This window comes from Canis aureus, chromosome X (genome assembly GCF_053574225.1).
Source record: "Canis aureus isolate CA01 chromosome X, VMU_Caureus_v.1.0, whole genome shotgun sequence".
NCBI lineage: Eukaryota > Metazoa > Chordata > Mammalia > Carnivora > Canidae > Canis > Canis aureus.
Window position 1 is genome coordinate 40,805,800 of NC_135649.1, and position 23,187 is coordinate 40,828,986.

At 39.4% G+C, this 23,187-nt stretch overlaps 1 protein-coding gene across 1 annotated transcript in view; it reads right to left on the bottom strand.

Annotated features, from left to right (window-relative positions):
• The window catches only part of TMEM164 (transmembrane protein 164), a 198,845-nt gene extending 176,070 nt beyond the window's left edge, over positions 1–22,775 (bottom strand). Inside the window, exon 1 of the mRNA XM_077889183.1 lies at positions 22,616–22,775. The gene's annotated coding sequence lies outside the window, so the exon portion shown is untranslated. The remainder of the gene's footprint in view (positions 1–22,615) is intronic.
• Positions 22,776–23,187: the final 412 nt, after the last annotated feature.

Here is a 23,187-nt window from a genome sequence, read left to right on the forward strand (position 1 = left end):
GCTCCCCACAGGAAGCCTGCTTCTCCCTCTGCCTGTGTCTGCCTCTCTCTGTGTGTCTCTCATGAATAAATAAATAAATAAAATCTTTGAAAAAAACTCCTGGCTCCTCCACTCACTAACTCCATTTATGCCCTTAATCTCACCTCCTCCCACCTGCTTAAGAACATGACTCCAGTAATTCTCACCTCTCTTTTGCATTAATAATCTCTTCCTATTTACATGCTGCAGTATCTACCATTTCAAAAATAAAGTCCTTCATTGACCTCGCATCTCTGCCCCCACCCCGTTGCTTCTGTCCCATTTCTCTTCTTCCCGTTACAGCAAAATTCCTTGAAAGAGCTGTCTGTATTCGCTATTTCTCATTTTTCTCCACTTCTCCTTCAAATCATCTCCAATCAAGCTTTTAATCTCTTTCACTTCATCGAAGTAGCTCTTCCCAAGGTCACAAATGAACCTCCATGGTGTCAAATCAAATGGTCCATTCTCAGTCCTCATCCTGCTTCACATTTCATCAACATTCCAAACAGAAACCTCCTCCTTGAAATACTTTCTCCCTGTGGCTTCCAGGACAACATTCTGTCACTAGCCAACCCCCTGGCTGCTACTACTCAGTCCCCTTTCTTGGTTTCTCCTCTCATTCCCAACCTCTACCATTGCATTGCCCCAGAATTCAGACCTTGGACTATTTATTTGCTTGATAATCTCCCCTAGGTGGTCACATCTGGCTCTGTGCCTTTAACTACCTTGGTTACATTGAAGATTTCCAAATTTGCATCTGAGGTCCAAACTTCTCTCAACTCCATACGCATCTCTCCAACTCTATATTCAACATTCGCTCTTGGAAATCTAATAGTCAAATTTAATGTGACACGTTGAGATTTCCTGATTTCCCTTCCACAAACTGGGTTCTCCTTCGTTCCTTCCTGGAGTTGATGGCAGCTCCATCCTTCCAATTGTCGAAGTCAAAACACCTTGGAGTCAACCTTGACTCCTTTTTCTCCTACACCTGGTCCCCAAGACACCTGCAAAGCATATCAAACTTTTCCTTAAAATAATGTCAGAATGTGACCAGGTATCCCCCCCGCCCCCCGTCAATCACTACCACCCTGATCCTGGCCACCATCATCTGCCCTTAATCTCTCTCTCTTTTTTTAAGGAGAGAGAGAGAGAGAGGAGAGGCAGAGGGAGAGAGAGAAAGAATCTGAAGCAGACTCTGTACTGAGCACAGAGCCTGACACAGGGCTCTATCCCACAGCTATGAGGTCATGACCTGAGGCGAAACCAAGAGTCAGAAGCTTAACCAACTGAGTCACCTAGGCATGCTTCTGCCCTTAATCTCTTAAAATCTATTCTCACTCAACCAAGTAGCTGGAGAAACTTACTTAAAATTTACTTTAGATCATGTCATTTCTCCCTGACTATTCTCCCACGGCTCCCAGTTTCACTCTGGGTAAAAGCCAAAGTCCATATAATGACCTGCAAAACCCAACATGATTTAGGCCCACCCTTTATTTCTTGCTATTTTCCCATTCTGCTCCTGTCATACTAGTCTCCGTGATGTTCCCTAAACATGCCACGCGTGTTCCCACTTTTGGACCATTGCCCTGGCTCTACCTCTGCCTGGAAAACTCTTTCCCTGGGCATCTACATAGATCATCTCTTTGCTTTCCACAGGTCTCTACTCAAATACCATCTCCACAGAGAGTCCTTTCTCAGTTTACTGTTTCCCTTGAGAAATATTGCCATCTGCCATATTATAATTTTAGTTGATTAATGTTTGTCTCTTCCCAATGGAAACTTTTCAGGAGCAGGGACTTCGTTTTATTCACTGCTCTATTCACCAGCACTTAGAATAGTGCCAGGCACATAATTATTCAATTAATTCTTGCTAAACAAATGAATGAATGGATAGATGGATCGAATAAGACTTGTCCAAACAGATGGCATCATATAGAACAAGCCCTCAGTAACTCTGCACCTGTTTTTTAGCCTAATCCTCATACCTGGAAGTAGAGAGATGAAGCTTTATTTTACAGATGAAGAAAATGATGAGGCTCAGAGAATCTAAGCAACTTTTCCAAAACCACCTACTTGGTAAAATTCCTCCCTTCATCCTTTCATTTGCTCATTTCCTCAACAAATATGGTTGAGCCCTTATCATCTGCCAAGCACCATTCTAGGCACTGAAAATACAGCAGCAAATAAGACATGTGAATTTCTTGCCCTTCACAGAGCTGAAACTTCAGTGGAGTCAGTGATCCTATGAGCAGAAGATGCTTAAATGCTGTTTCATTGACTTGATTCATTGATAGTGGATCAGCTGATACCCTCAGAGCAGATCTTTTGAAAATGCCGATTCCCATCCTGTAGGTTGGGGGTGGGGCCCAATTTTCTGCATTTCTATAAAGCTCCCAGGTGCTGCTACTGGTGCTGCTGGTCCAGGAACTACACTTCGAACAATGTCTTATTATCAACCGCACTGCCAAGGAAATAGGAACATCTATTTGGCCCCTGTCCTTTCATATAACACAGCCTAGGCAGAAGGGCTAATTACAACAGGTGAAGTTTCAGAGAACCAGAATACAAAATTTCCTGACAGATGAGTTAAATATAGCACTAGGAACACTAGAAGGCAGCTGGTGTTCAGAGATACAGGCAGCATCAGGGAACTCACAAGTTTGCAAGGCCATGGCCATCGGAGAATTCCAAATTCCTGGAGAGAGGAAGGGAGACAAATGGGAAAAACAGAACAGATTCCCAGTCATGGAGAATTATCACGGCCCCAACAGGTTCAAGAACAAAAGGCCAGAATCAGAACACAGACAGAGATAAGGTGTTTGGACTCAGGATGAAGTTTGGGTCATGGCAGGACTTGCCTTGGACCTGAGCATTGAATTAGAGGCCCTCAAATTCCTAGAGGGCAAGGTTGAGCCCAGAGATGGGGCAGAGCTCATCATTGGACTACTAGATTGGGGGTTAGGTGGCTCCAAGGGGGCACTGTGGAGACAGGAGGGCTTTGGGAACAGGGAACCCAGCAGATTCCACGTGCCCCTGTCAGAAATTCTTGGAACTCATGAGGCAGCAAAAAGTGGGTTGGGCTTTGTTTTGAATGACATGATCCAAAAAGAGGAAATTTAATATTGACTATTGGCCAGAGATAATGCACACACACACACACACACACACACACACACACACCTCGATTTCTCTCTTATCTGTCAGGCTAGAAAGCACTTGGATATGAAGAATATTAAACTAATATTGGAAAGGAAGAGGCAGCAGAGAATTATGTTGAGAGTGAACTGATGGAAGAGATTGACAAAGGGAATCTGGTGTTTATAAAACTATGCCCTTGATGAGATAACAGGAAATGTGGGGGGAACCCTGAGAGAGCCAGAACCTAATGCCGTGAATGTCACACCAGTCTGTGCACTCCAAGTGACCTTCCGATTGACTTACTTCACTCAACTGAAGGGTGACTAAAACCCCAGATTCCTGGAAAGTCCCTGAGCCAAGAGTCTGACATCTTTCCTTCAAAATGAGCCAGAAAGGCAGCCTAGCCCCACTGAGTCAGAGTTATAGACCAGCCCTAGTACTGGTTATGAGCATGGCTTCTTGAGCCAAAGAGGCATGGGGCTATATTCCAGCTCTGCCTCTTAACTTCTCTGGGCCTCAGTTTTCACATCTGTAGCTAGGGATGATAATACAAATCACCTACACCACAGAAAAATGGCGAGAGGAATCATTCCATGCACATAAGTGCCTAGAGCAGTGCCTAGCACGTTGTTTGCACCCCATCGGTGTGCGTATTTGTCGCTGCCTAGCACATTGTTTGCACTCCATCGGTGTGCATATTTGTTTCAAAGAGGAAGAGTCGGAAGAGACATGCAAGTTCAATGCCCTCATTTGCTAGCAAAGGAGCATGAAGAGTAGAGAGTTGTTTTAGGTCACCAGCAAGCTCATACATAGCAAGGCTAAGAACACAACCCAGGCCTCCTGAGCTCAACATTAACTTTTCAGAGGAGTGGCTTCCCAGCTTCTTCAATCACAAGTACCTTGTACATTGCAACCCACACAGGTAAAACATGTATGTAACTGACATGAAATAATACTTAACATACTGCCTTCACTGTAATATTTTTCCATTCTATTCTTCGAGACCAAAACCCAAAATAATGATAACAATTGGGGGAAAATAAAACCCATCAGGGTCAAGAGCCAGAGTAGGAACTGAGTGAAGCCAGCTGGGAAATATCATACCTGTGAGTGGTGACACACCTAGGAGCCCCTGAGAGGCACACAGATGCCTATCACACAGAGAACAAAAGAGACCCAGTCTGCCCCAGTTACACTGAATAAGCATACCCCTTTCTTATGATCACAATATCGTGCTGCCCCCATTCTGGAATAATCAAAGAATTATATGGGAGACACCTGGGTGGCTCAGTCAGTTAAGCATCTATCTTCAGCTCATGTCATGATCTTTGGGTTTGGGATTGAGCCCCAAGTTGGGCTCCCTGCTCAGTAGGGAGCCTGCTTCTCCCTCTGCCTCTGCCCCTCCCCACCTCATTTCGGGTGTGCTCTTCCTCTAATAAATAAAATCTTTTTTTATTTTCTTAAAGAAGCATTAGGGGAGAGGAATGAAAGAACAGACAGAGCTCAGGTGCCTCTGACCACAGGTCATGCCTGAGCTGAGGGACAATGGAAAACAGCCCAAATCAGAAATAAGAGTGAAGGTTTCAAGTCAGACAAGATGGGATTGAACACATCACATGAAATTAGTAGAAAATCAGGGATGCTGTCCACATGACATTGTTTATGAGAAGGGAAGGAGCTTTGAGCTAATTTAAAACATTCAATGGAGAAGGAAACATTTCATGTTCGGCTCTGTGTGTCCAGACAACTGAATAACTTCTTTGCATTTGTAGTAGTATGCAGAAGTATATCCTTGTTCACAAAGAGAAACAAAGTGTTCTTTTTTTTAATTTATTTTTTATTGGTGTTCAATTTGCCAACATATAGAATAACACCCAGTGCTCATCCTATCAAGTGCCCATCACCCAGTCACCTCCACCCCCCCGCCCACCTCCCTTTCTACCACCCCTTGTTTGTTTCCCAGAGTTAGGAGTCTCTCATGTTCTGTCTCCCTTTCTGATATTTCCCACTCATTTTTTCTCCTTTCCCCTTTATTCCCTTTCACTATTTTTTATATTCCCCAAAAGGATGAGACCATATAATGTTTGTCCTTCTCCAATTGACTTACTTCACTCAGCATAATACCCTCCAGTTCCATCCACGTCGAAGCAAATGGTGGGTATTTGTCATGTCTAATGGCTGAGTAATATTCCATTGTATACATAAACCACATCTTCTTTATCCATTCATCTTTTGATGGACACCGAGGCTCCTTCCACAGTTTGGCTATTGTGGACATTGCTGCTATAAACATCGGGGGGCAGGTGTCCTGGCGTTTCACTGCATCTGTATCTTTGGGGTAAATCCCTAGCAGTACAATTGCTGGGTCGTAGGGCAGATCTATTTTTAACTATTTGAGGAACCTCCACACAGTTTTCCAGAGTGGCTGCACCAGTTCACATTCCCACCAACAGTGCAAGAGGGTTCCCCTTTCTCCACATCCTCTCCAACATTTGTGGTTTCCTGCCTTGTTAATTTTCCCCATTCTCACTGGTGTGAGGTGGTATCTTATTGTGAAGAAAGAGAAATTAAGGAGTCAATCCCATTTACAATTGCACCCAAAAGCATAAGATACCTAGGAATAAACCTAACCAAAGAGGTAAAGGATCTATACCCTAAAAACTACAGAACACTTCTGAAAGAAATGGAGGAAGACACAAAGAGATGGAAAAATATTCCATGCTCGTGGATTGGAAGAATTAATATTGTGAAAATGTCAATGTTACCCAGGACAATTTACACGTTTAATGCAATCTCTATCAAAATAACATGGACTTTCTGCAGAGAGTTGGAACAAATCATCTTAAGATTTGTGTGAAATCAGAAAATAGCCAGGGGAATATTAAAAAAGAAAACCATAGCTGGGGGCATCACAATGCCAGATTTCAGGTTGTACTACAAAGCTGTGGTCATCAAGACAGTGTGGTACTGGCACAAAAACAGACACATTGATCAGTGGAACAGAAGAGAGAATCCAGAAGTGGACCCTCAACTTTATGGTCAATTAATATTCGATAAAGGAGGAAAGACTATCCACTGGAAAAAAGACAGTCTCTTCAATAAATGGTGCTGGGAAAATTGGACATCCACATGCAGAAGAATTAAACTAGACCACTCTCTTTCACCATACACAAAGATAAACTCAAAATGGATGAAATATCTAAATGTGAGACAAGATTCCATCAAAATCCTAGAGGAGAACACAGGCAACACCCTTTTTGAACTTGGCCACAGTAACTTCTTGCAAGATACATCCATGAAGGCAAGAGAAACAAAAGCAAAAATGAAGTATTGGGACTTCATCAAGATAAGAAGCTTTTGCACAGCAAAAGATACAGTCAACAAAACTAAAAGACAACCTACAGAATGGGAGAAGATATTTGCAAATGACGTATCAGATAAGGGCTAGTTTCCAAGATCTATAAAGAACTTATTAAACACAACAGCAAAGAAACAAACAATCCAATCAGAAAGCATGGCTTTCTGGGTAAATCTGGGCAAAAGACATGAACAGAAATCTCACAGAGGAAGACATAGACATGGCCAACAGGCACATGAGAAAATGCTCCGCATCACTTGCCATCAGGGAAATACAAATCCAAACCACAAAGTGTTCTTTAGCAGATAATTGATCATTGAAATTACCATACCGCTGTATGAAGGATTGCTGTGTCACCTTTGGAAAAGATGTATGTCCGTATTCGCTGATTGAAAGTCTCAAACATGTATATTTTTCTTGGCAAAAAGAAAATAAAGAAGAGTAGCGGTGGATGAGGCTATTCTGGACATTTCTCAAGAATGTAACCATGCGACATGTGGTTATTTTACATCTGTCTTCTTTCACTCAACATAACATTTTTCAAGGTTCACCCACATTGTAGTATGTGTCAGTACTTCTTTCCTTCTTATGACCAAATAGCATTCTATTGTATGGTTACATTTGTCTATCCATTCATAAATTGGTGGACATCTGGCTTATTTCCAATTTTTGGCTCTTTTCAATAATGCTGCTACAAACATTGAGGTACAGTTTTTTGTGTGAACATGTACTTTCAATTCTCTTGGGTATATACCTGGGCCTGGACCTGTTGGATCATATGGTAACTCTGTATTTAACTTCTTGAGAACCTGCCAAATTGTTTTCCAAAGTGGATGCACATTCCCAATCAGCAATGTACAAAGGTTCCAATTTCTCCTGATCCTCATTGACACTTGCTATTATCTGCCTTTTTGATTATAGCCATCCTAATAGATGTGAAGTGTTATCTCATTATCATCTTGATTTGCATTTCTCTAATGATTAGTAACGTTGAGCATCTTTTCATGTGCTTATTAACCATTTGCATATTTTCTTTGGAGAAATGTTTATTCAGATCTTTTGCTCATTTAAAAAATTGAATTTTGCCAATTTGAGATGGCAAAATATGAAAGTATTAAGAAAGCCTCACCTTCGGGGCAAAATTTGATGTGATGCAACCCCCAAATAAAAATTGTCAAGGAAGACATAATTTTAAAGAGGATGGGTAGAGGGAATTTGACTAGGGTCACATGACTGTGACCCTAACCGGTGAACAGAGATCACTACTAGACTTTCCCACAATTATTCTTAAATTATTAGAGATTTGAAAAAAAATTATTAGAGATTTGAATATTGCAAAATCTTCATAAATACTCTGGAATAAAATGCAACCACCTCCTGTAATCTGAAAATCTTTCCAAAAGGAAAAATGGTGGTTGCCTTTTTAAAAAAATGTTTTGAGGGGCACCTGGGTGGCTCAGACAGTTAAGCGTCTGACTCTTGGTTTCAGCTCTAGTCATGATCTCACTGTCCTGGGATCAAGCCTCACATTGGGCTCCATGCTCAGTGGGGAGTCTGCTTGAAGAGTGTCTTTCTCTCTTCCTCACTCTCTGCCTCTCCCCCCCACTTGCTCTCTCTTTCTCAAAATTTTAAAAATTAAAAATAAAAACATTTTAAGATGTCTGATGTATACATTAAAGCAAATCCAATGTCCTAATCATAAGTGAACAGCTTGATGACTATATATATATAGCTACATATGCATATACATATATATGTATATATACTTGTGTAATCCCTACCTGGATTAAAACATGGAACACTTTCATAATTCCTCATGCCCATTTCTAGCCTACACCCCACCCCAGAAGTAATATTATTCTGATTGGTGTCTCCATTAATTATTATGTCCTATTCTCCAGCTCCATTTAAAAGGAATCAAGCGTTATATTCTTTTGTATCTGACTTCTTTTGCTCAATGTAATATCTGTGAGATTCATACACATCATTGTTTGGAGTGAGAAGGGAATCTGTAGGCAGAAATGGTGATGACAGAGATGGGAGTTTGGTTACATACAGGAAGATTAACGATGAAGGGGGTCAGGTTTCTCACTGTCTGAGAAGGGAGTTACAAAAAAATAAAGAGTAAAACTAAAATGAACCTTGCAGTACTGGGTTGGACTTAGAGGTATTGATACGAACTTGTACTGTATGAGCTTCATGCTGTAGCAAATTACCACAAACTTAGTGCCTTAAATGATCTATTCTTTTACAGTTCCAGAGGTCAAGAGTCTAAAATCAAGGTGTCAGCAGGACTGTGTTCCTTCTGGAAGCTTCTATAAACTTGTTTCCTTGCTTTTTCCAGCATCTAGAAGCCACCTACATCCCTTCATTCATGGTGTCTTTCCTCCATCTTCAAAGTGCATCATCCCAACCTCTGTCTCCATCATCACATCTCCTTTTTCTGTAGTCAAATCTCCTCTGCCTCCCTCTTGTAACAACACTTACAGTTACATGGGCCTACCCAGATAATCTTGGAAATACCTTCATTTCAAGATCTTTAACTTAATTCCATCTGCAAATTTCCTTTTACAATGTAAAGGAATATATTCACAGGATCTGGGGTCATTATTCAGCTTACCAGAGGTGGTATAGATATATACTTAGCTAGGTATAGAAATAAACATAGATGGGTGCCTGAGTGGCTCAGTCAGTTAAGCATTTGGCTCTTGGTTTGGGCTCAAGTTGTGATCTCAGAGTCATGAGATCGAACCCCATATCAAGCTCCACACTCAGCATGCAATCTGCTTAAGACACTCTCTCCATCTCTGAAACAGGCTATGTCACACATTAGACTCTCTCTCTCTCTCTCAAACAAATAAATATCTACAAAGAAGAAAAGAAAGAAGAAAGAAAGGAAGAAAGAAAGAAAGAAAGAAAGAAAGAAGAAAGAAAGAAAGAAAGAAAGAAAGAAAGAAAGAAAGAAAGAAAGAAAGAAAGAGCTGATGCCAAATTTGTGGCAAGAAAAGTACAAGATGAGCCTGGAAAATATTGTACTATTAAAAAGCAAGGAAGTACTCAAAAATAACAGAGACATGTCAAAAGAAATATAAGCCAGGGATCTTATATATTGGCCAAAGTGCAACATTCAGTGAGTTAAAATAAACAATGATTGTAACACATTGAGTTAAATAGGAAACTGCAAGTCCTACTGATAGAAGGAAATAAATGAGGAACTGGGAAAAAGTACACAGAGTGGGATTAACATCAGATTAGACATTGAAGAAGAAAAAAAGTGAACTTGAAAATTTAGTCATTGTGTTAGTGTCTAGTGTTGCATAATAAATCACTCCAAAATGTAGATGCTTGAAACAACACATATGTATTATCTCAGTTTCTATGGATCTGAAATCTGGGTATAATTTACCTGAGTCACTCAGCTCAGGGTCTTGCATAAGACTGCAAACAAGTTGTTGGCTTGGGTCTTGGTCATGTCCAAGGTTCAACCAGGGCAGGATTCATTTCCAAGTTCACTCACTGGTTGTTGTCAGAATTGAGTTCCTTATAGGCTGTTGGACTGAGGGCCTCAGTTTCTTGCTAGCTGTTGGCCAGAGGCCACCCTCCATTTCTTGCCACATAAACTTCTCCATGTGGAAGGTCACAGCCTGTCATCCAATTTCATCAGAACAAGCCAGTAAAAGAGACAAAGAGTACACGTGAGGTGGATGTTACAATAATTTATAAACTAAAAGTAGAAATGGCATCCCTTTGTTTTTTCTAAAATCCCTTTTGTTAGAAGCAAGTCACTAGGTCCAGCCTCAACTGAAAGGGAAGTACTTACACAAGGATGTGAATACCAGGAAGTGGGAATCATTGTCAGAAGCTATGTAGCACAGTCTGCCCTCTACCCCCAATGATTCATGTCTTTTCCACAGGTCAACTATATTCACCCACTGCACAGATTTCTTAAAATCTCATGTCATTACACCATCAGCTCAAAGCCCAGAATCTTTTTATCTAAATGAGAGCCAGGGTGCTTGAGGTTCCTCAAATAACTTGTACATAACTTTCTCGTATATAACTTGTATATAATAAACTTCCTTGTATATGACTACCAACGCCTCTCGATTTGAAGATCTGTAAAACCAAAGAGATGAGTTATCCATCCCCTCACTCCCACAAAAATACCCAGCAGACACTGGTGGATGAGGCATAGAATAACTGCTATTGATGCCCCTCTTCAAAATGGGAGGAAATGGGGCCCCCGGTCCATAGCAATTCTGAAATCTACCAGGAAAATGTTAGCAATCATTAAGTTTGGAGGCCCAGGACTAATTCTGTGTGGCACTTGACTGCACCTTCTGGCCTCTCAGCTCCACCCTTTGAGTCTTCCTTCTGTTTTCTTTTTTTTAAGATTTTATTTATGTATTCATGAGAGACACAACCAGAGAGAGGCAGAGACATAGGCAGAGGGAGAAGCAGGCTCCCCATGGGGAGACTGATGCAGGACTCGATCCCAGGACCCTGGGATCACGCCCCAAGCCAAAGGCAGAGGCTCAACCATTGAGCCACCCAGGCACCCTTCCTTCTGTTTTCATTAAAGGTGGTGCTTGCTCACAGATGAGCAATCTTGTCAGTCTCCTTGCTGCCGGTAGAATTCTGAGCTGTCTCCTTCCTTAGCACCACCTCTCTTTCACTTTTGGTCAAAGCTAACAGTGTTTCTGCTGACAGTTTTTTCAAAAGCTTTGTGGGGCTTTTGTGAATCTCTTCAGGGTTTACTTCATTAGATAAAAACATAATTAAAAATCTCTAAAATTATCCCTTCTCTACCTTGGGACTCTGCCAAGCCAGCTGAGAGACAATGTCCCCAAGTTTCCTAGAGCGCTACTGTTCAATTAGAGGACCTGTGAAGAACATACTTAATTGCTTTAGTGGGCCCTTGGTTTTAGAGAAGAATACTCAGACTCTTTTAATCCTTCCAAGGTCCTAACAACAGGTTGCATAGTCACACATTTAGGCCATTTTTCCTGAGAGTGCCAGAAAGAGAGTGCCATTTTTCCTTTTCTTGTTCTCCTCCTCCTCCTCCTCCTCCTCCTTCTATTTCTCCTCCTCCCTCTTCTTTTCCTCCTCCTCCTACTTCTCCTCCTCCTCTCCTCCTTCTCTTCTTCCTCTTCCTTCTTCTTCACTAAATTCTCAGTACATAGTGTGTACCTTTAATCAGAGTACTGCTGCTATCATATTTCTAGAAAATCTTAATGTTTCTTCCTATAAAGGGGGGCTTCCTCATCACTTCCTTCATTTTCTGCTTCTGGAAACTCATTAAGATATATGCTAGAGGGGATCCCTGGGTGGCTCAGCAGTTTGGCGCCTGCCTTCAGCCCAGGGTGTGATCCTGGTGTCCCGGGATGGAGTCCCACATCGGGCTCCATGGGTGGATCCTGCTTCTACCTCTGTCTGTGTCTCTGCCCCCCTCTCTCTCTGCGTGTCCCTCATGAATAAATAAATAAAATCTTTGAAAAAAAAAGATATATGTTAGAGATGGCCAACTTAACTCTCATGTCTTTTGATGATTTTATTTCTCCTTTTTAAAAAATATCACATTCTGGGTGATATACTCTATTTTAGTTCTCTAGTACCCTATTTGATAGTGACTGTCTTAGATATTATAGTGTCCATTGAGTTATTTAAGGGACTACATGAATTTTTTTTGCTAAAATTTAGCATTTCCATTTATTAATCCAGGTCTATTTAATAGAATTAAATATTTTCTTATTTGTATGGATGCTGTACTTTATTTCTTTGAGGGCTCTAAATGTATTTATTTTATAGCATCTGTATTGCACTTGAATTTCTTCTAGAGGAAATACATTTTTATTTTTATTTGTTGGTTGTCTTTTAAGTTTTGAGCTTTAGAATGTTAGTTGTTTCCCCTTGAATGTTTATATGAGTATGCATATGTGTGTGTGTGTGTGTGTGGTACATGTGTGTGTATGTGTGTTTCCCTTTTTCATCTCCCTTCTTTCTTGACTAGTAGATTTGCAGTGACTTCTGACCCCCTGCGGTTCTCATTCACACCAGGTTCTACTATCTTACTGTGGTAATATTAAATATATTATAGATTTGATATCTAATCAATAATCAATTTGTTCAGGTCCTTATTAGGGACTTGTTTCCCTGCCTCTCAAAAGTGATCTGGTTCATATAATAAATCAGGGATCCAAAGAGTGATCAGCTCAAGCTGTTAAAACTTTCTCTTGTGTCAACTCAGATTTAGTTTTAAGGTAATGAGTCCAGACATTTTTATTCCCCATCTATATAGATATTATGTAGGCTCCCCCCCTTTATTCACTATTATGGTATCTATTCTGGTCCTTTTGGAGGGTTAGTTCAGTATAAAATAAAACTTGTGTTGATGCTAGATTGTGTCTCAGTATCTATACTTCTGCCTTATTCCATTGGCAAACATTCCAACTACTATGTTGTTCCTACAGGGGCAAGTGCCCTTTTGGCTAGATATACTTAGGTATAAATCTCAGTTATGCCCTACACTAACAGTATGACTCATTATATTCATATGTAAAATGGGAATAGTCTTGTGAGAACTAAAAAAGAACACATGTAAATCCCCTGGCACCTAATGGAGGCTCTCTAGACAACAGATTGCCTCCACTTGAATGATGCTTGAATCTTTCCACAGCCCACCCAACAAGACATTTTCCCTCTCAACTTTGGCCAATTTCTAGTATCTTAATCTTAGCATCTTTTGCTCTCTGGAGAGGCTGAGAATTTTCAAAACAACCAGTTTCTAGTTTCTTTTTAACAGTTCTGTCCTCAATTTCTCTCTTTCCTCTTGCATTTTACTTCAAGTGAAAAGAACAAGTAGTAACTTTAAAACCTTGCTTGGAAATGTCTTTAGCTAAATCACCAAGTTCATCACACATACATTCTGCTTTCCATGTAACCGCAAACAAAAATGTCACCAAGCTTTCTGCCATCATATAACAAGGATCTTCCTTCCTCCAGTTTCCAACAACCTATTCTTCACTGGCTGCTCAAGGAAATTTAGGTCTCTACCCCCTTCCAGGTTCCAAAGCCATTCTTACATTTTCATGTATTTGATAAGCAGTGGTCACTCCTTGGTACTCACATCTGGATTTGATATCTAATGTTGCAGAACAAATCATCCCCAAATTGAGAAGCTTGAAACAATGTTTACAATTTCATAGGTTTTATATATCAGACAGCCAGATACATGTTAGCTGAGTGCTCTGTTTCTAGATCTGTCACACAGGCTGCAGTCATTTCAACGCTTGTCTGGGAAAGGATCTGCTTCCAAGCTCACTGATGTGGTTGCTGACAGGACACGATTCCCTACTGGTTGTTGGGCCGTTGGCCTTAGATCGTCCATGGCTATTGGATGGGGTCAGATGTCACCCTTATTCCTTGCCTCATGGGCCTGTCCAGAGGGTAGCTCACAACATGGCAGCATGCTTCATCAGAATAGACCAGCAAGAAGAGCCAGAAAGAGAAAGTGAATAGGACAGAAGTCACGGTCTTTTATAACCTAATCTTAGAGAAGACATCCCACCACTTTTACTTTATTCTATTCATTGAAAGCAAGCCATTAGCTCCAGCCCAACCTCATATCATCACAAGAAGAAAGGTGGGTACAGTATAGTAGGGTATTTAGAGAGACAAAGCATATTCTCATAACTTTTATTACAGTACATTGTTATAATTGTTTTAATTTGTTATTGTTCTTATCTCTTACTATGCCTAATTTATAAGTTAAACATTATCATAGGTATGCATGTATAGGAAAAACATAATACATTAGGGTTCACCACTATGCATGGCTTTAGTTATCTACTGGGAGTCTTAGAATATACTCCCAATGGATAAGGGGGGGACTACTGTATTGAAAAAGTAGTCAAATTAGAGTTCCATTCCAAGTGAAAATATCTTCCAAAACAAAACATTGCTTTTCATCGTAAGAGAGAGATTTTATAACTATGTATGGTAACAGATGGTCATTAGGCTTATTGTGGTGATCATTTCACAGTGTATACAAATACCGGATTATTATGTTGTACACCTGAAACTACTATGTTATATGCCAGTTATACCTCAATGTAAAACAAAACCAAAACATTGCTTTAAGAAATTAAAAAAGATTAAAAAAAAATGGAAACACATCCCACATTCACTGATTGGAAGACAAAGTATTTTGTATTTATTTCCTTCAGATTTTTTGGAAATAAATGGCCCTTTAAAAATTGCTAATAGTTAAATAAATAAGTAAAATTGATAATAGTTAACTACCATATTAACTGTTTACTGAACATTTTGAGGTATCTCATTTTTTTTCTGTAACTGAAGTTACTTTTTCTCATTTTCTTCTTTCGTTTGCACTTTTCCCCAAAGAAACACTGAAAATGTTCTCCCTATTCCTCACTAGGCAGAAATTCTCTTTTCTGAAGTTCTCTCAGGAAATCATGCATGTCAAAACACAGTATATGGGACACCTGGGTGGCTCAGTGGTTGAGCATGGGGAGCCTGTGAGGAGCCAGCTTTTCCCTCTGCCTATGTCTCTGCCTCTCTCTTCTGTGTCTCTCATGAATAAATAAATAAAATCTTTTTAAAAATCACATCATATAAGAAGAATCTCAGCATTGTGCAAACAAAGGAATTTCAAGATACAGCACTTGAAGAAACAATATAGAATCATGCAACTCTCAAGGTGACAGATACCTTACAGATGATAGTAACACAGTAAGAGTTGAAAACATTTAAAACCAGAACATCTTGCTAGAATTTGTTAAGACCATTGGCAACAAATCTCTTTCATCCTAAGTCCTTATATCCAATAGCTGACAACTTTTCAAAAATTCCTTCTGATCCCAACTGAGGATAACCCCATCCAGTCACCAAATGCCCATTGCAGTCCTTTAGCTGCCACTGGGGATCCGTTCCTTCATTCCAGGAATATTTATCAAATATCTATCAAGTGTTGGTACAGAGATTTAATGGATCTAGTCTCTAGGTGTCAACTCTCTTCCCTCAACACCAAGGTTTATGGAGGTACGATCGACAAATACAATTAAACATGTTCAAAGTATACAATATGATTATTTGATACATGTACACATTGCGGAATGATTACCAAAATCAAGTTAATAGATACAGTCATCCTGTCACATAGTTACCTTTTTTCTTTGATGAGAATGCTTCAGAGCTACTTTCTTAGCAAATTTCAAGTGTACAATACAGCATTATGAGCTATTGTCATCATGCTGCACATTAAAATTATTCATCTTATAACTGAAAGGTTGTATCCTCTGTCCAACATCTCCTGATTTCCCCCACCCCTGGCAGCCACCATTCTGCTCTGTGTTTCTATGAGTTTGACATCTATCTATCTATCTATCTATCTATCTATCTATCTTAAATAGATGTGATTCCACATATAAATGATACTACACAATATTTGTGTTTCTCTGTCTGGTTCATTTCACTTAGCTGAGTGCCCTGGGTTTATCCATGTTGTCTCAAATGGCAGGATTTCCTTTTGTTTTAATGGCTGAGTAACATTCCAGAATGAGCGCACACGCGTGTGTGTGTCTGTGTGTGGGGGGATGGTGGGGGGTGGGTGGGTGTGGGTGTGGGTGTACATACCACATCTTTATCCATTCTTCTGTTGACTTAGGTTGTTTCCATGTCTTAGCTACCATGAGTAATGAATAATGCTTCAGTGAACATGGGGGTGCAGACATCTTTTTGAGATAATGATTTTATTTCCTTCAGATATATACCCAGAAGCGAAATTACTATTTTTAAGTTTTCCCCATGAACTTACTTCCATACTGTTTTCCATAATGGCTGTACCAATTTACATTCCTATGAGCAGTATACAAGAGTTCCCTTTGCTCCACATCCTTGCCAGCATTTGTTATCTCTAATCTTCTTTTTTTTTTATGATAGCCATTCTAATAGGTGTCAGGTGATATCTCATTGTGGTTTTGATTTGCATTTCCCCAAGGATTAATGATGTTGGCCACCCTTTCATGTACCTCTTGGTCCTTTGTATATCTTGTTTGGAAAAATGACTATTCAGATCCTTTGACCACTTTGAATCAGATTATTTACTCTTTTGCAATTGAGTTATGCGAGTTCTTTATATACTTTAGGTACTACTCATTTATCAGATAAATAGTTTGGAAATATTTTTTTCCATTCTATAGGTGGTCTTTTTATTTTGTTGATGGTTTCTATTTATTTATTTATTTATTTATTTAAAAAGATTTTATTTATTCATGAGAGACACAGAGAGAGAGGCAGAGACACAGGCAGAGGGAGAAGCAGGGTCCATGCAAGGGGCCTGACGTGGGACCTGATCCCAGGACTCCAGGATCACGCCCTGGGCCAAAGGCAGGCGCTAAACCACTGAGCCACCCAGGGATCCCGTGTTGACCGTTTCCTTTGGTGTGCAGATGCATTTAGTTTGATGTGGTCCCACTCATTTTGCTTTTTTTTTTTTGCTTATGCTTTTAGTGCCTTAACAACAACAACAAAAAATCGTTGCCAAGGGGCTTTCCTCTGTGTTTTCTCCTAGCAGTTTTACAGTTTCAGGTCTTAAATTTAAGTCTTTAATTCAGTTCGAGTTGTTTTATGTGAATGGTTTAAGATAGGGGTCCAGTTTTGCCAACATGATTGGAAGATTTAATGTTAAGATATTAATACTATCCAGGGTGACCCAGGGATTCAATGAAATCCCCAACAAAATCCCAATAATGTTTTTTGCAGAAATAAAAAAAAGCCCATCCTAAAATTTTTAAAAGATTATTTATTTATTTATTCACAATAGTCACAAAGAGAGAGGCAGAAACATAGCGAGAGAAACAAGCTCTCTGTGGGGAGCCTGATGCAGGACTTGATCCCAGGACCCCAGGATCATGGCGTGAGCCAAAGGCAGACACTCAAATACTGAGCCACCCAGGTGCCCCCATCCTAAAATTTTTATGGACTCTCCAGGGATCTGAACAGCCAAAACAAACTTGAGAAAGAAGAACAAAGCTGGAGGACTCACACTTTGTTGATTTCAAAACAAAAACTACAGAGCTATAGTAATCAAACAGTATAGTACTGAAAATATAAAATGTTAGGATACTGCAAGACTTTTCTGCAATTATTCCAAAATATTTACCCAAGCTTATAGCAATTTCTACTCCATAATTGTATTACAAATAAAAAATAATAGGGTACTTGCATAAAGACAGACACATAGACCAGTTAAATAGAATAGAGAGCTCAGAAATAAACTGTCATGTATATGGTCAAATGATTAGTACCAAGACCACTTGATAGGGAAACACAGTATTTTCAACAAATGGTACTAGGAAAAGTAGATATCTACATGCAAAAGAATGAAGTTGGATCCACATCTAACGCCAAAATACCAGTTAATTACCAATTAATGAGATAAATTACTAATTAATGAGAGAATTGACACCAATAGAAATATTAAAAGGGAAATGGGGGATATTATGAACAACTTTATTTCTAAAAAGTCAACTGCTTGGATGAAATGCACAAATAATAAAAGACATAATCTAGGAAAGCTCACTCAAGATGAAATCAATAACCTAAATAGCATTGCATCTATAAAAGAAATTGAATTTGTAATTAAAGCCCTACCCACAAGGAAACTCCAGGTCCAGATGGTTCTGCTGGTGAACCTAACCAAGTATTTACAGAAAAAAATGATTTGAATTCTACCCAAACCCTTCTAAAAAGTTGAAGAGGAGGGAAACCTTCCAAACTTATTCTATGAGAACAGCATGACCAAAGTTGGTACAAGAAAAAGAAGTTACAGAAAAATATCCATCATGAAACCAGATGCGAAGATTCCAAACCAAATTTTAGCAAACTGAATCCAAGAATATGATAACTGGGTAATATATTATGATCAGCTAGAGTTTATCTCAGAAATGTAAGTTTTGGTTAGTATTTGAAAATCAGTCAATTAATAATCATATCAACAAAAAATGAAACATCATATGATCATTTCAATAGATATGGAAAAAATGGATAAAATCCAACATTCTGGAAAAGAGAACAAACTAGAAATAGAAGGGAACTTCCTCAATTTGATGAAGAGCATCAATAACATCACAGTTTCTGTGCAAAACTGAAGTCACATTCCACAGGTAGAATTTCCTCTTCCTGATGGAATTGGGCCTACCCAGATTGTCTAGGATAATCTCCTTTACCTCGTGTCAACTAATTGTGAACATTAATCACATCTACAAAATATCTTCCCAGCAATATCCAAATTAGCATTTAATTAAATAGTTGAGGACTGTAGCCTCATCAAGTTTGAAGCATCAAACAAACCATCATACAACCCAAAGGTCTATCAACGGGTGAATGGGCAAATCATATCCCATTCAATGGAATTGTAATTCATCAACAAAATAGGAATGAATTATTGACATATGTAACAAGGATGAATCTCAAAGTAATTCTGTTGATTGAATGAATCTATACAAAAGAAGAGTGAGTGTATACTATATGATTCCATTTTCTAGCAAATGCAAATTAGTCTATCGTGACAGAGTGGATCAGTGGTTGCCTGGGGACAGAAACAGGTTTCTAGAAAGTAGGTGGACCAGGAGCAAGGGATCACCAAGAAGCTTGAAGAAGCTTTGAGGGAATGATTGGCACGTTAATTATTTTTATCATATTGATGCTTTCACAGGTACATACACATGTCAAAGTTTATCAAACTTTATACTTTAAATATGTGCAATTATGTCAATCACACCTCAATGAAACTATTAAAATTAAAACAAAAAAAGTCAATTGGACACCCATGAAATTAATCTCATAACTCAATAATATGTGGTTTGAAAATCATAGTGTGGCAGGCTTGAAAGAACATTGCTTTACTTGTTAGTTTGCTTGTTTGTTATCTATCATTCATCCTCTTCCTATTTGAAGGGAGATCTCCCAAGATGTGAGATATTGGTGGGATACAGTACCCTGCCTCAACTACAGAAGTTGAAGGGTAAAGATCTCTCTTTCTCCCTCTCCTGGGATTGAAGAATCTGGAGAAACTAGCTGAGAGACAGGGATGGTTAGTATCTAGTCACTGTAGTTTCAGCAATGCCCAGTCTCTCCAGTTGTGTCCCGGTCATACTGTTTCTGCTGAAAGAAGGCTGTGTGCTTCCTGGAGGACCCTGGGACCCCTTTTGTTCATGTCATCTTCCAAGTCTGGTTCTCTAATTTCCCCCTTGGTTTTGGGAGCCTTCCACCCCTAACATCCTTTCAACAAATTCCTTTTTTTCAGTTGTTTTGTTTGGTTCTGTGTTATCGTTGGTTTCTGATGTTTACAGCAAGAATCCTGATAATCTAGAGAAGGGGACAGGTATGGAGAGAAAATTCTGGAAAGTCCACCAAACCTCAGTCAAGCAGGAACCAAATATCTATTTTATTTAGTAAGATACAAAACCATTGTTGTGAAACCCTTGGGTATCTTTACTTGGGGTTGAGGAAGAGGAAAGTGTGTTCAGCAATTTTTACACAATACACAGAGCCTGCCAGTTTGCTCTGGATACCTGGACTATGATGCCATCTTCAAAGACTTTTCCCACAGGGCAGGCTTGTGGGCGTGGGCATTGAGGTAGTTTTTTTTTTCCTTTCTCTTTTCTTTTTTTTTTTTTTTTTCCTTTCTCTTTTCAATAGGGACAAGTTTGGGTTTCTAGAAAGTAGAGTATTAGTAGCTGTTTGCCATCAGTAGATAGTGGGGAAATGACAGAGGGATCCTGGATTTGGACCCTCCACAATGTGACTCAGGGATTAGGCAACTCTCCGTGTCCTAATCCAGGTCTCTTTATTCTTCCCTCTGATGGTGGGATATGCTTCCAAATCCTTACCCAGTGTATGGCTTCTGGGTGATCTGAAGCAATGCTTCCCTTTGCAAGGCATGGCAGGTGTAGCAAATGGTACCAATTGCATAACATGCTGTGAGAAACAAATAAGCAGGCTGCTTGCTGGCCTTGGTGACTGGCCTGGGGCTTCTTTGTAATCCTGGCACACTGGTTAGGAAACTCTGAGCTAAAGCAGTCAATATCAAATTTTCTGCCTGACCACTTGAAGGCCTTTACAATCTGTCCAAGCCTGCTCTTCTTCCACTCTGAGTCTTACTCTAGTCCACTGATTTTAGATTGTGATCCAAAAAAATGGCTCCAAGTTTTGATGGCAATGAGACTCAGGTGAGGAAAGTTTTAAAAACACAGCTCTGGGCCAGTGATCTCTTCCTTCCCTGGCCTTGTCTTGTTTTCTTTGCCATGGATCACATTCAGCTTTACATTTAACATTTCAGAGAATGCATCTTGTCCTGACTTCCCAATGAGGTTGGAAGATTTTGAAAGGCACAGCGTCTAGCTCATTTCCAGCATTTAACAAACAATCATTGAGTAAATAAACTAACACATGAATGAAGATAGTTAACATTTATTGATTACTACTTGCCAGGCACCATGCTAAAGCTGTTTGTGTATATTATCTCTTTCAATCCTCACAAAAACCTATAACGTGAGTATTATTAATACACTCATTTCACAAGCATGGGAAGTGAGTCCCTATCCAAGGTTACATGGCCAGTAAATGGGATATCTGTTATTGAAACTATAGTTGACCCTTGAACAATGTGGGGATTGGAGGCATTGAACCCTGGTGCAGTCAAAAATCTGTGTATAACAGTTGATTCCTCCAAAACTTAACTAAGAGCCTACTGTTGATCTGAGCCTTACTGACAACATACAGCCAGTTAACAAATATTTTGTATGTTATATGTATTATATAATGTATTCTTATAATATGTGAGCTAGAGAAAAGGAAATGTTATTAAAAAAATCATAAAGAAGAGAAAATAGGGCAGCCTGGGTGGCTCAGCGGCTTAATGCCGCCTTCAGCCCAGGGGTGATCCTGGAGACCCAGGATTGAGTCCCACATCAGGCTCCCTGCATAGAGCCTGCTTCTCCTTCTGCCTGTGTCTTTGCCTCTCTCTCTGTGTCTCTCATGAATAAATAAATAAAATATTTTTAAAAAGAAGAGAAAATAGATTTACAGTACTGTATCAAAAAAATAGACCCATGTAGTTCAAAGCTGTGCTGTTCAAGGGTCAACTGTACTACTAGTCTCAAGGTAGCATGATTCAGAGAGGGAGAATGTTAAGGACTTTTAAGACTTACAGTTCTCAGATACCAGATGTTCTCTAACAGGGCTGACAGGCAAAGTATCAAAAGAGCAGGGAAAACTCAGCGAACTGAGTTTTATAGAAGGAAGAAAGAAATGGAAACGATCACCAAATTAGGACCATTGGTTCGCTCTCTCCAAGGACTGTCTCCCCATTTAAGCCCTTTGCCAGATATTCAGCAAGTTTCTGCTCTCTGTTAAGTGAGAGAAGTAACCCATATTCATTCATAAAGCCCTAATGAAGCAACTATTTGTAAAGGAGCTTTCTATGACTAAAAACTACAGATATGAACCAGCCATTTATGTAGAAGCTAGCATACCGCCTGGCACATACATAATAAGTAGTTAATAAATGAATCATTCATGGTATTGTTAGTGTTGATACAAAGTATATTTATTGAGTACCTAGTATGCACAATAATCTGGGGGATTTCATAGTCCCTGGCTTATATAATTCTCTCAACCATCCCTTGAATTGGATTATTTTACTGCATTTTAACAAATGAAGAAACTAAAGATCAGAGTGATGAAAGATTTCCTCAGTCCCAGTAATCTGATACCAAAAATCATGCTCTTTATAATGGTAAATAACATGTAGGCTAACACAAATAAATGGACCAAAAAAAAAAAAAAAAACCCACGGCCACCAGTTCTTTCCAAAGCCTTACTAATGATGCCTATGGTTTGAATCCAGCTGAAGGATGAAATTCATTCAAAGATTGGGATGACTTTCTCCAGCAGCTTGATTAGATTTTACAGATGATAGCCACTTGGAGAACAGATATCCCAACCCATTTGGATCCAAAGTTCACCTGAGACCAGCCCCAATCCTAGTTCACAGCAGGCCATGGGATTCTGTCCTACCTCTTTCATCAAGAACCTTCTTGTTTGGGGGTTACCTAGGTGGCTCCGTTGGTTAAGCATATGACTCTTGGTTTCGGCTCAGGTCGTGATCTCAGCTTCCTGGGATCAAGCCCCACATTAGGCTTTGTGGTCAGCGGGGAATCTGCTTCTCTGTCTCTCCCCTTCTGTTCCCCCTTCTCAAACAAATAAATAATTTATAAAAAAGAACCTTCTTGCTTGTTACAGCCACCGAGGAACAAGCCAGTGAACCAAGAAGAAATCTTTGGCGGGGAAAGAGAAAAACAAGGTAATTCATTAACAATATAGTGGCAGAGTCCATTTGTTGACTCCCCACAATATTTATCCTCACATTTTCCTATAGTAATGGAAGCTTTCACTGCATATGATAGCCTAGGTAAAAACCACATTTTCCAACATCCCTTGCAGCTACATGCAGCCAAGTGACTGAGTTCTTTTTTTTTTAAAGATTTATTTATTTATTTTATTTATTTATTTATTTATTTATTTTTTATTTTTTTATTTTTTTATTTTTATTTATTTATTTATTTATTTATTTTTATTTTTTTATTTAT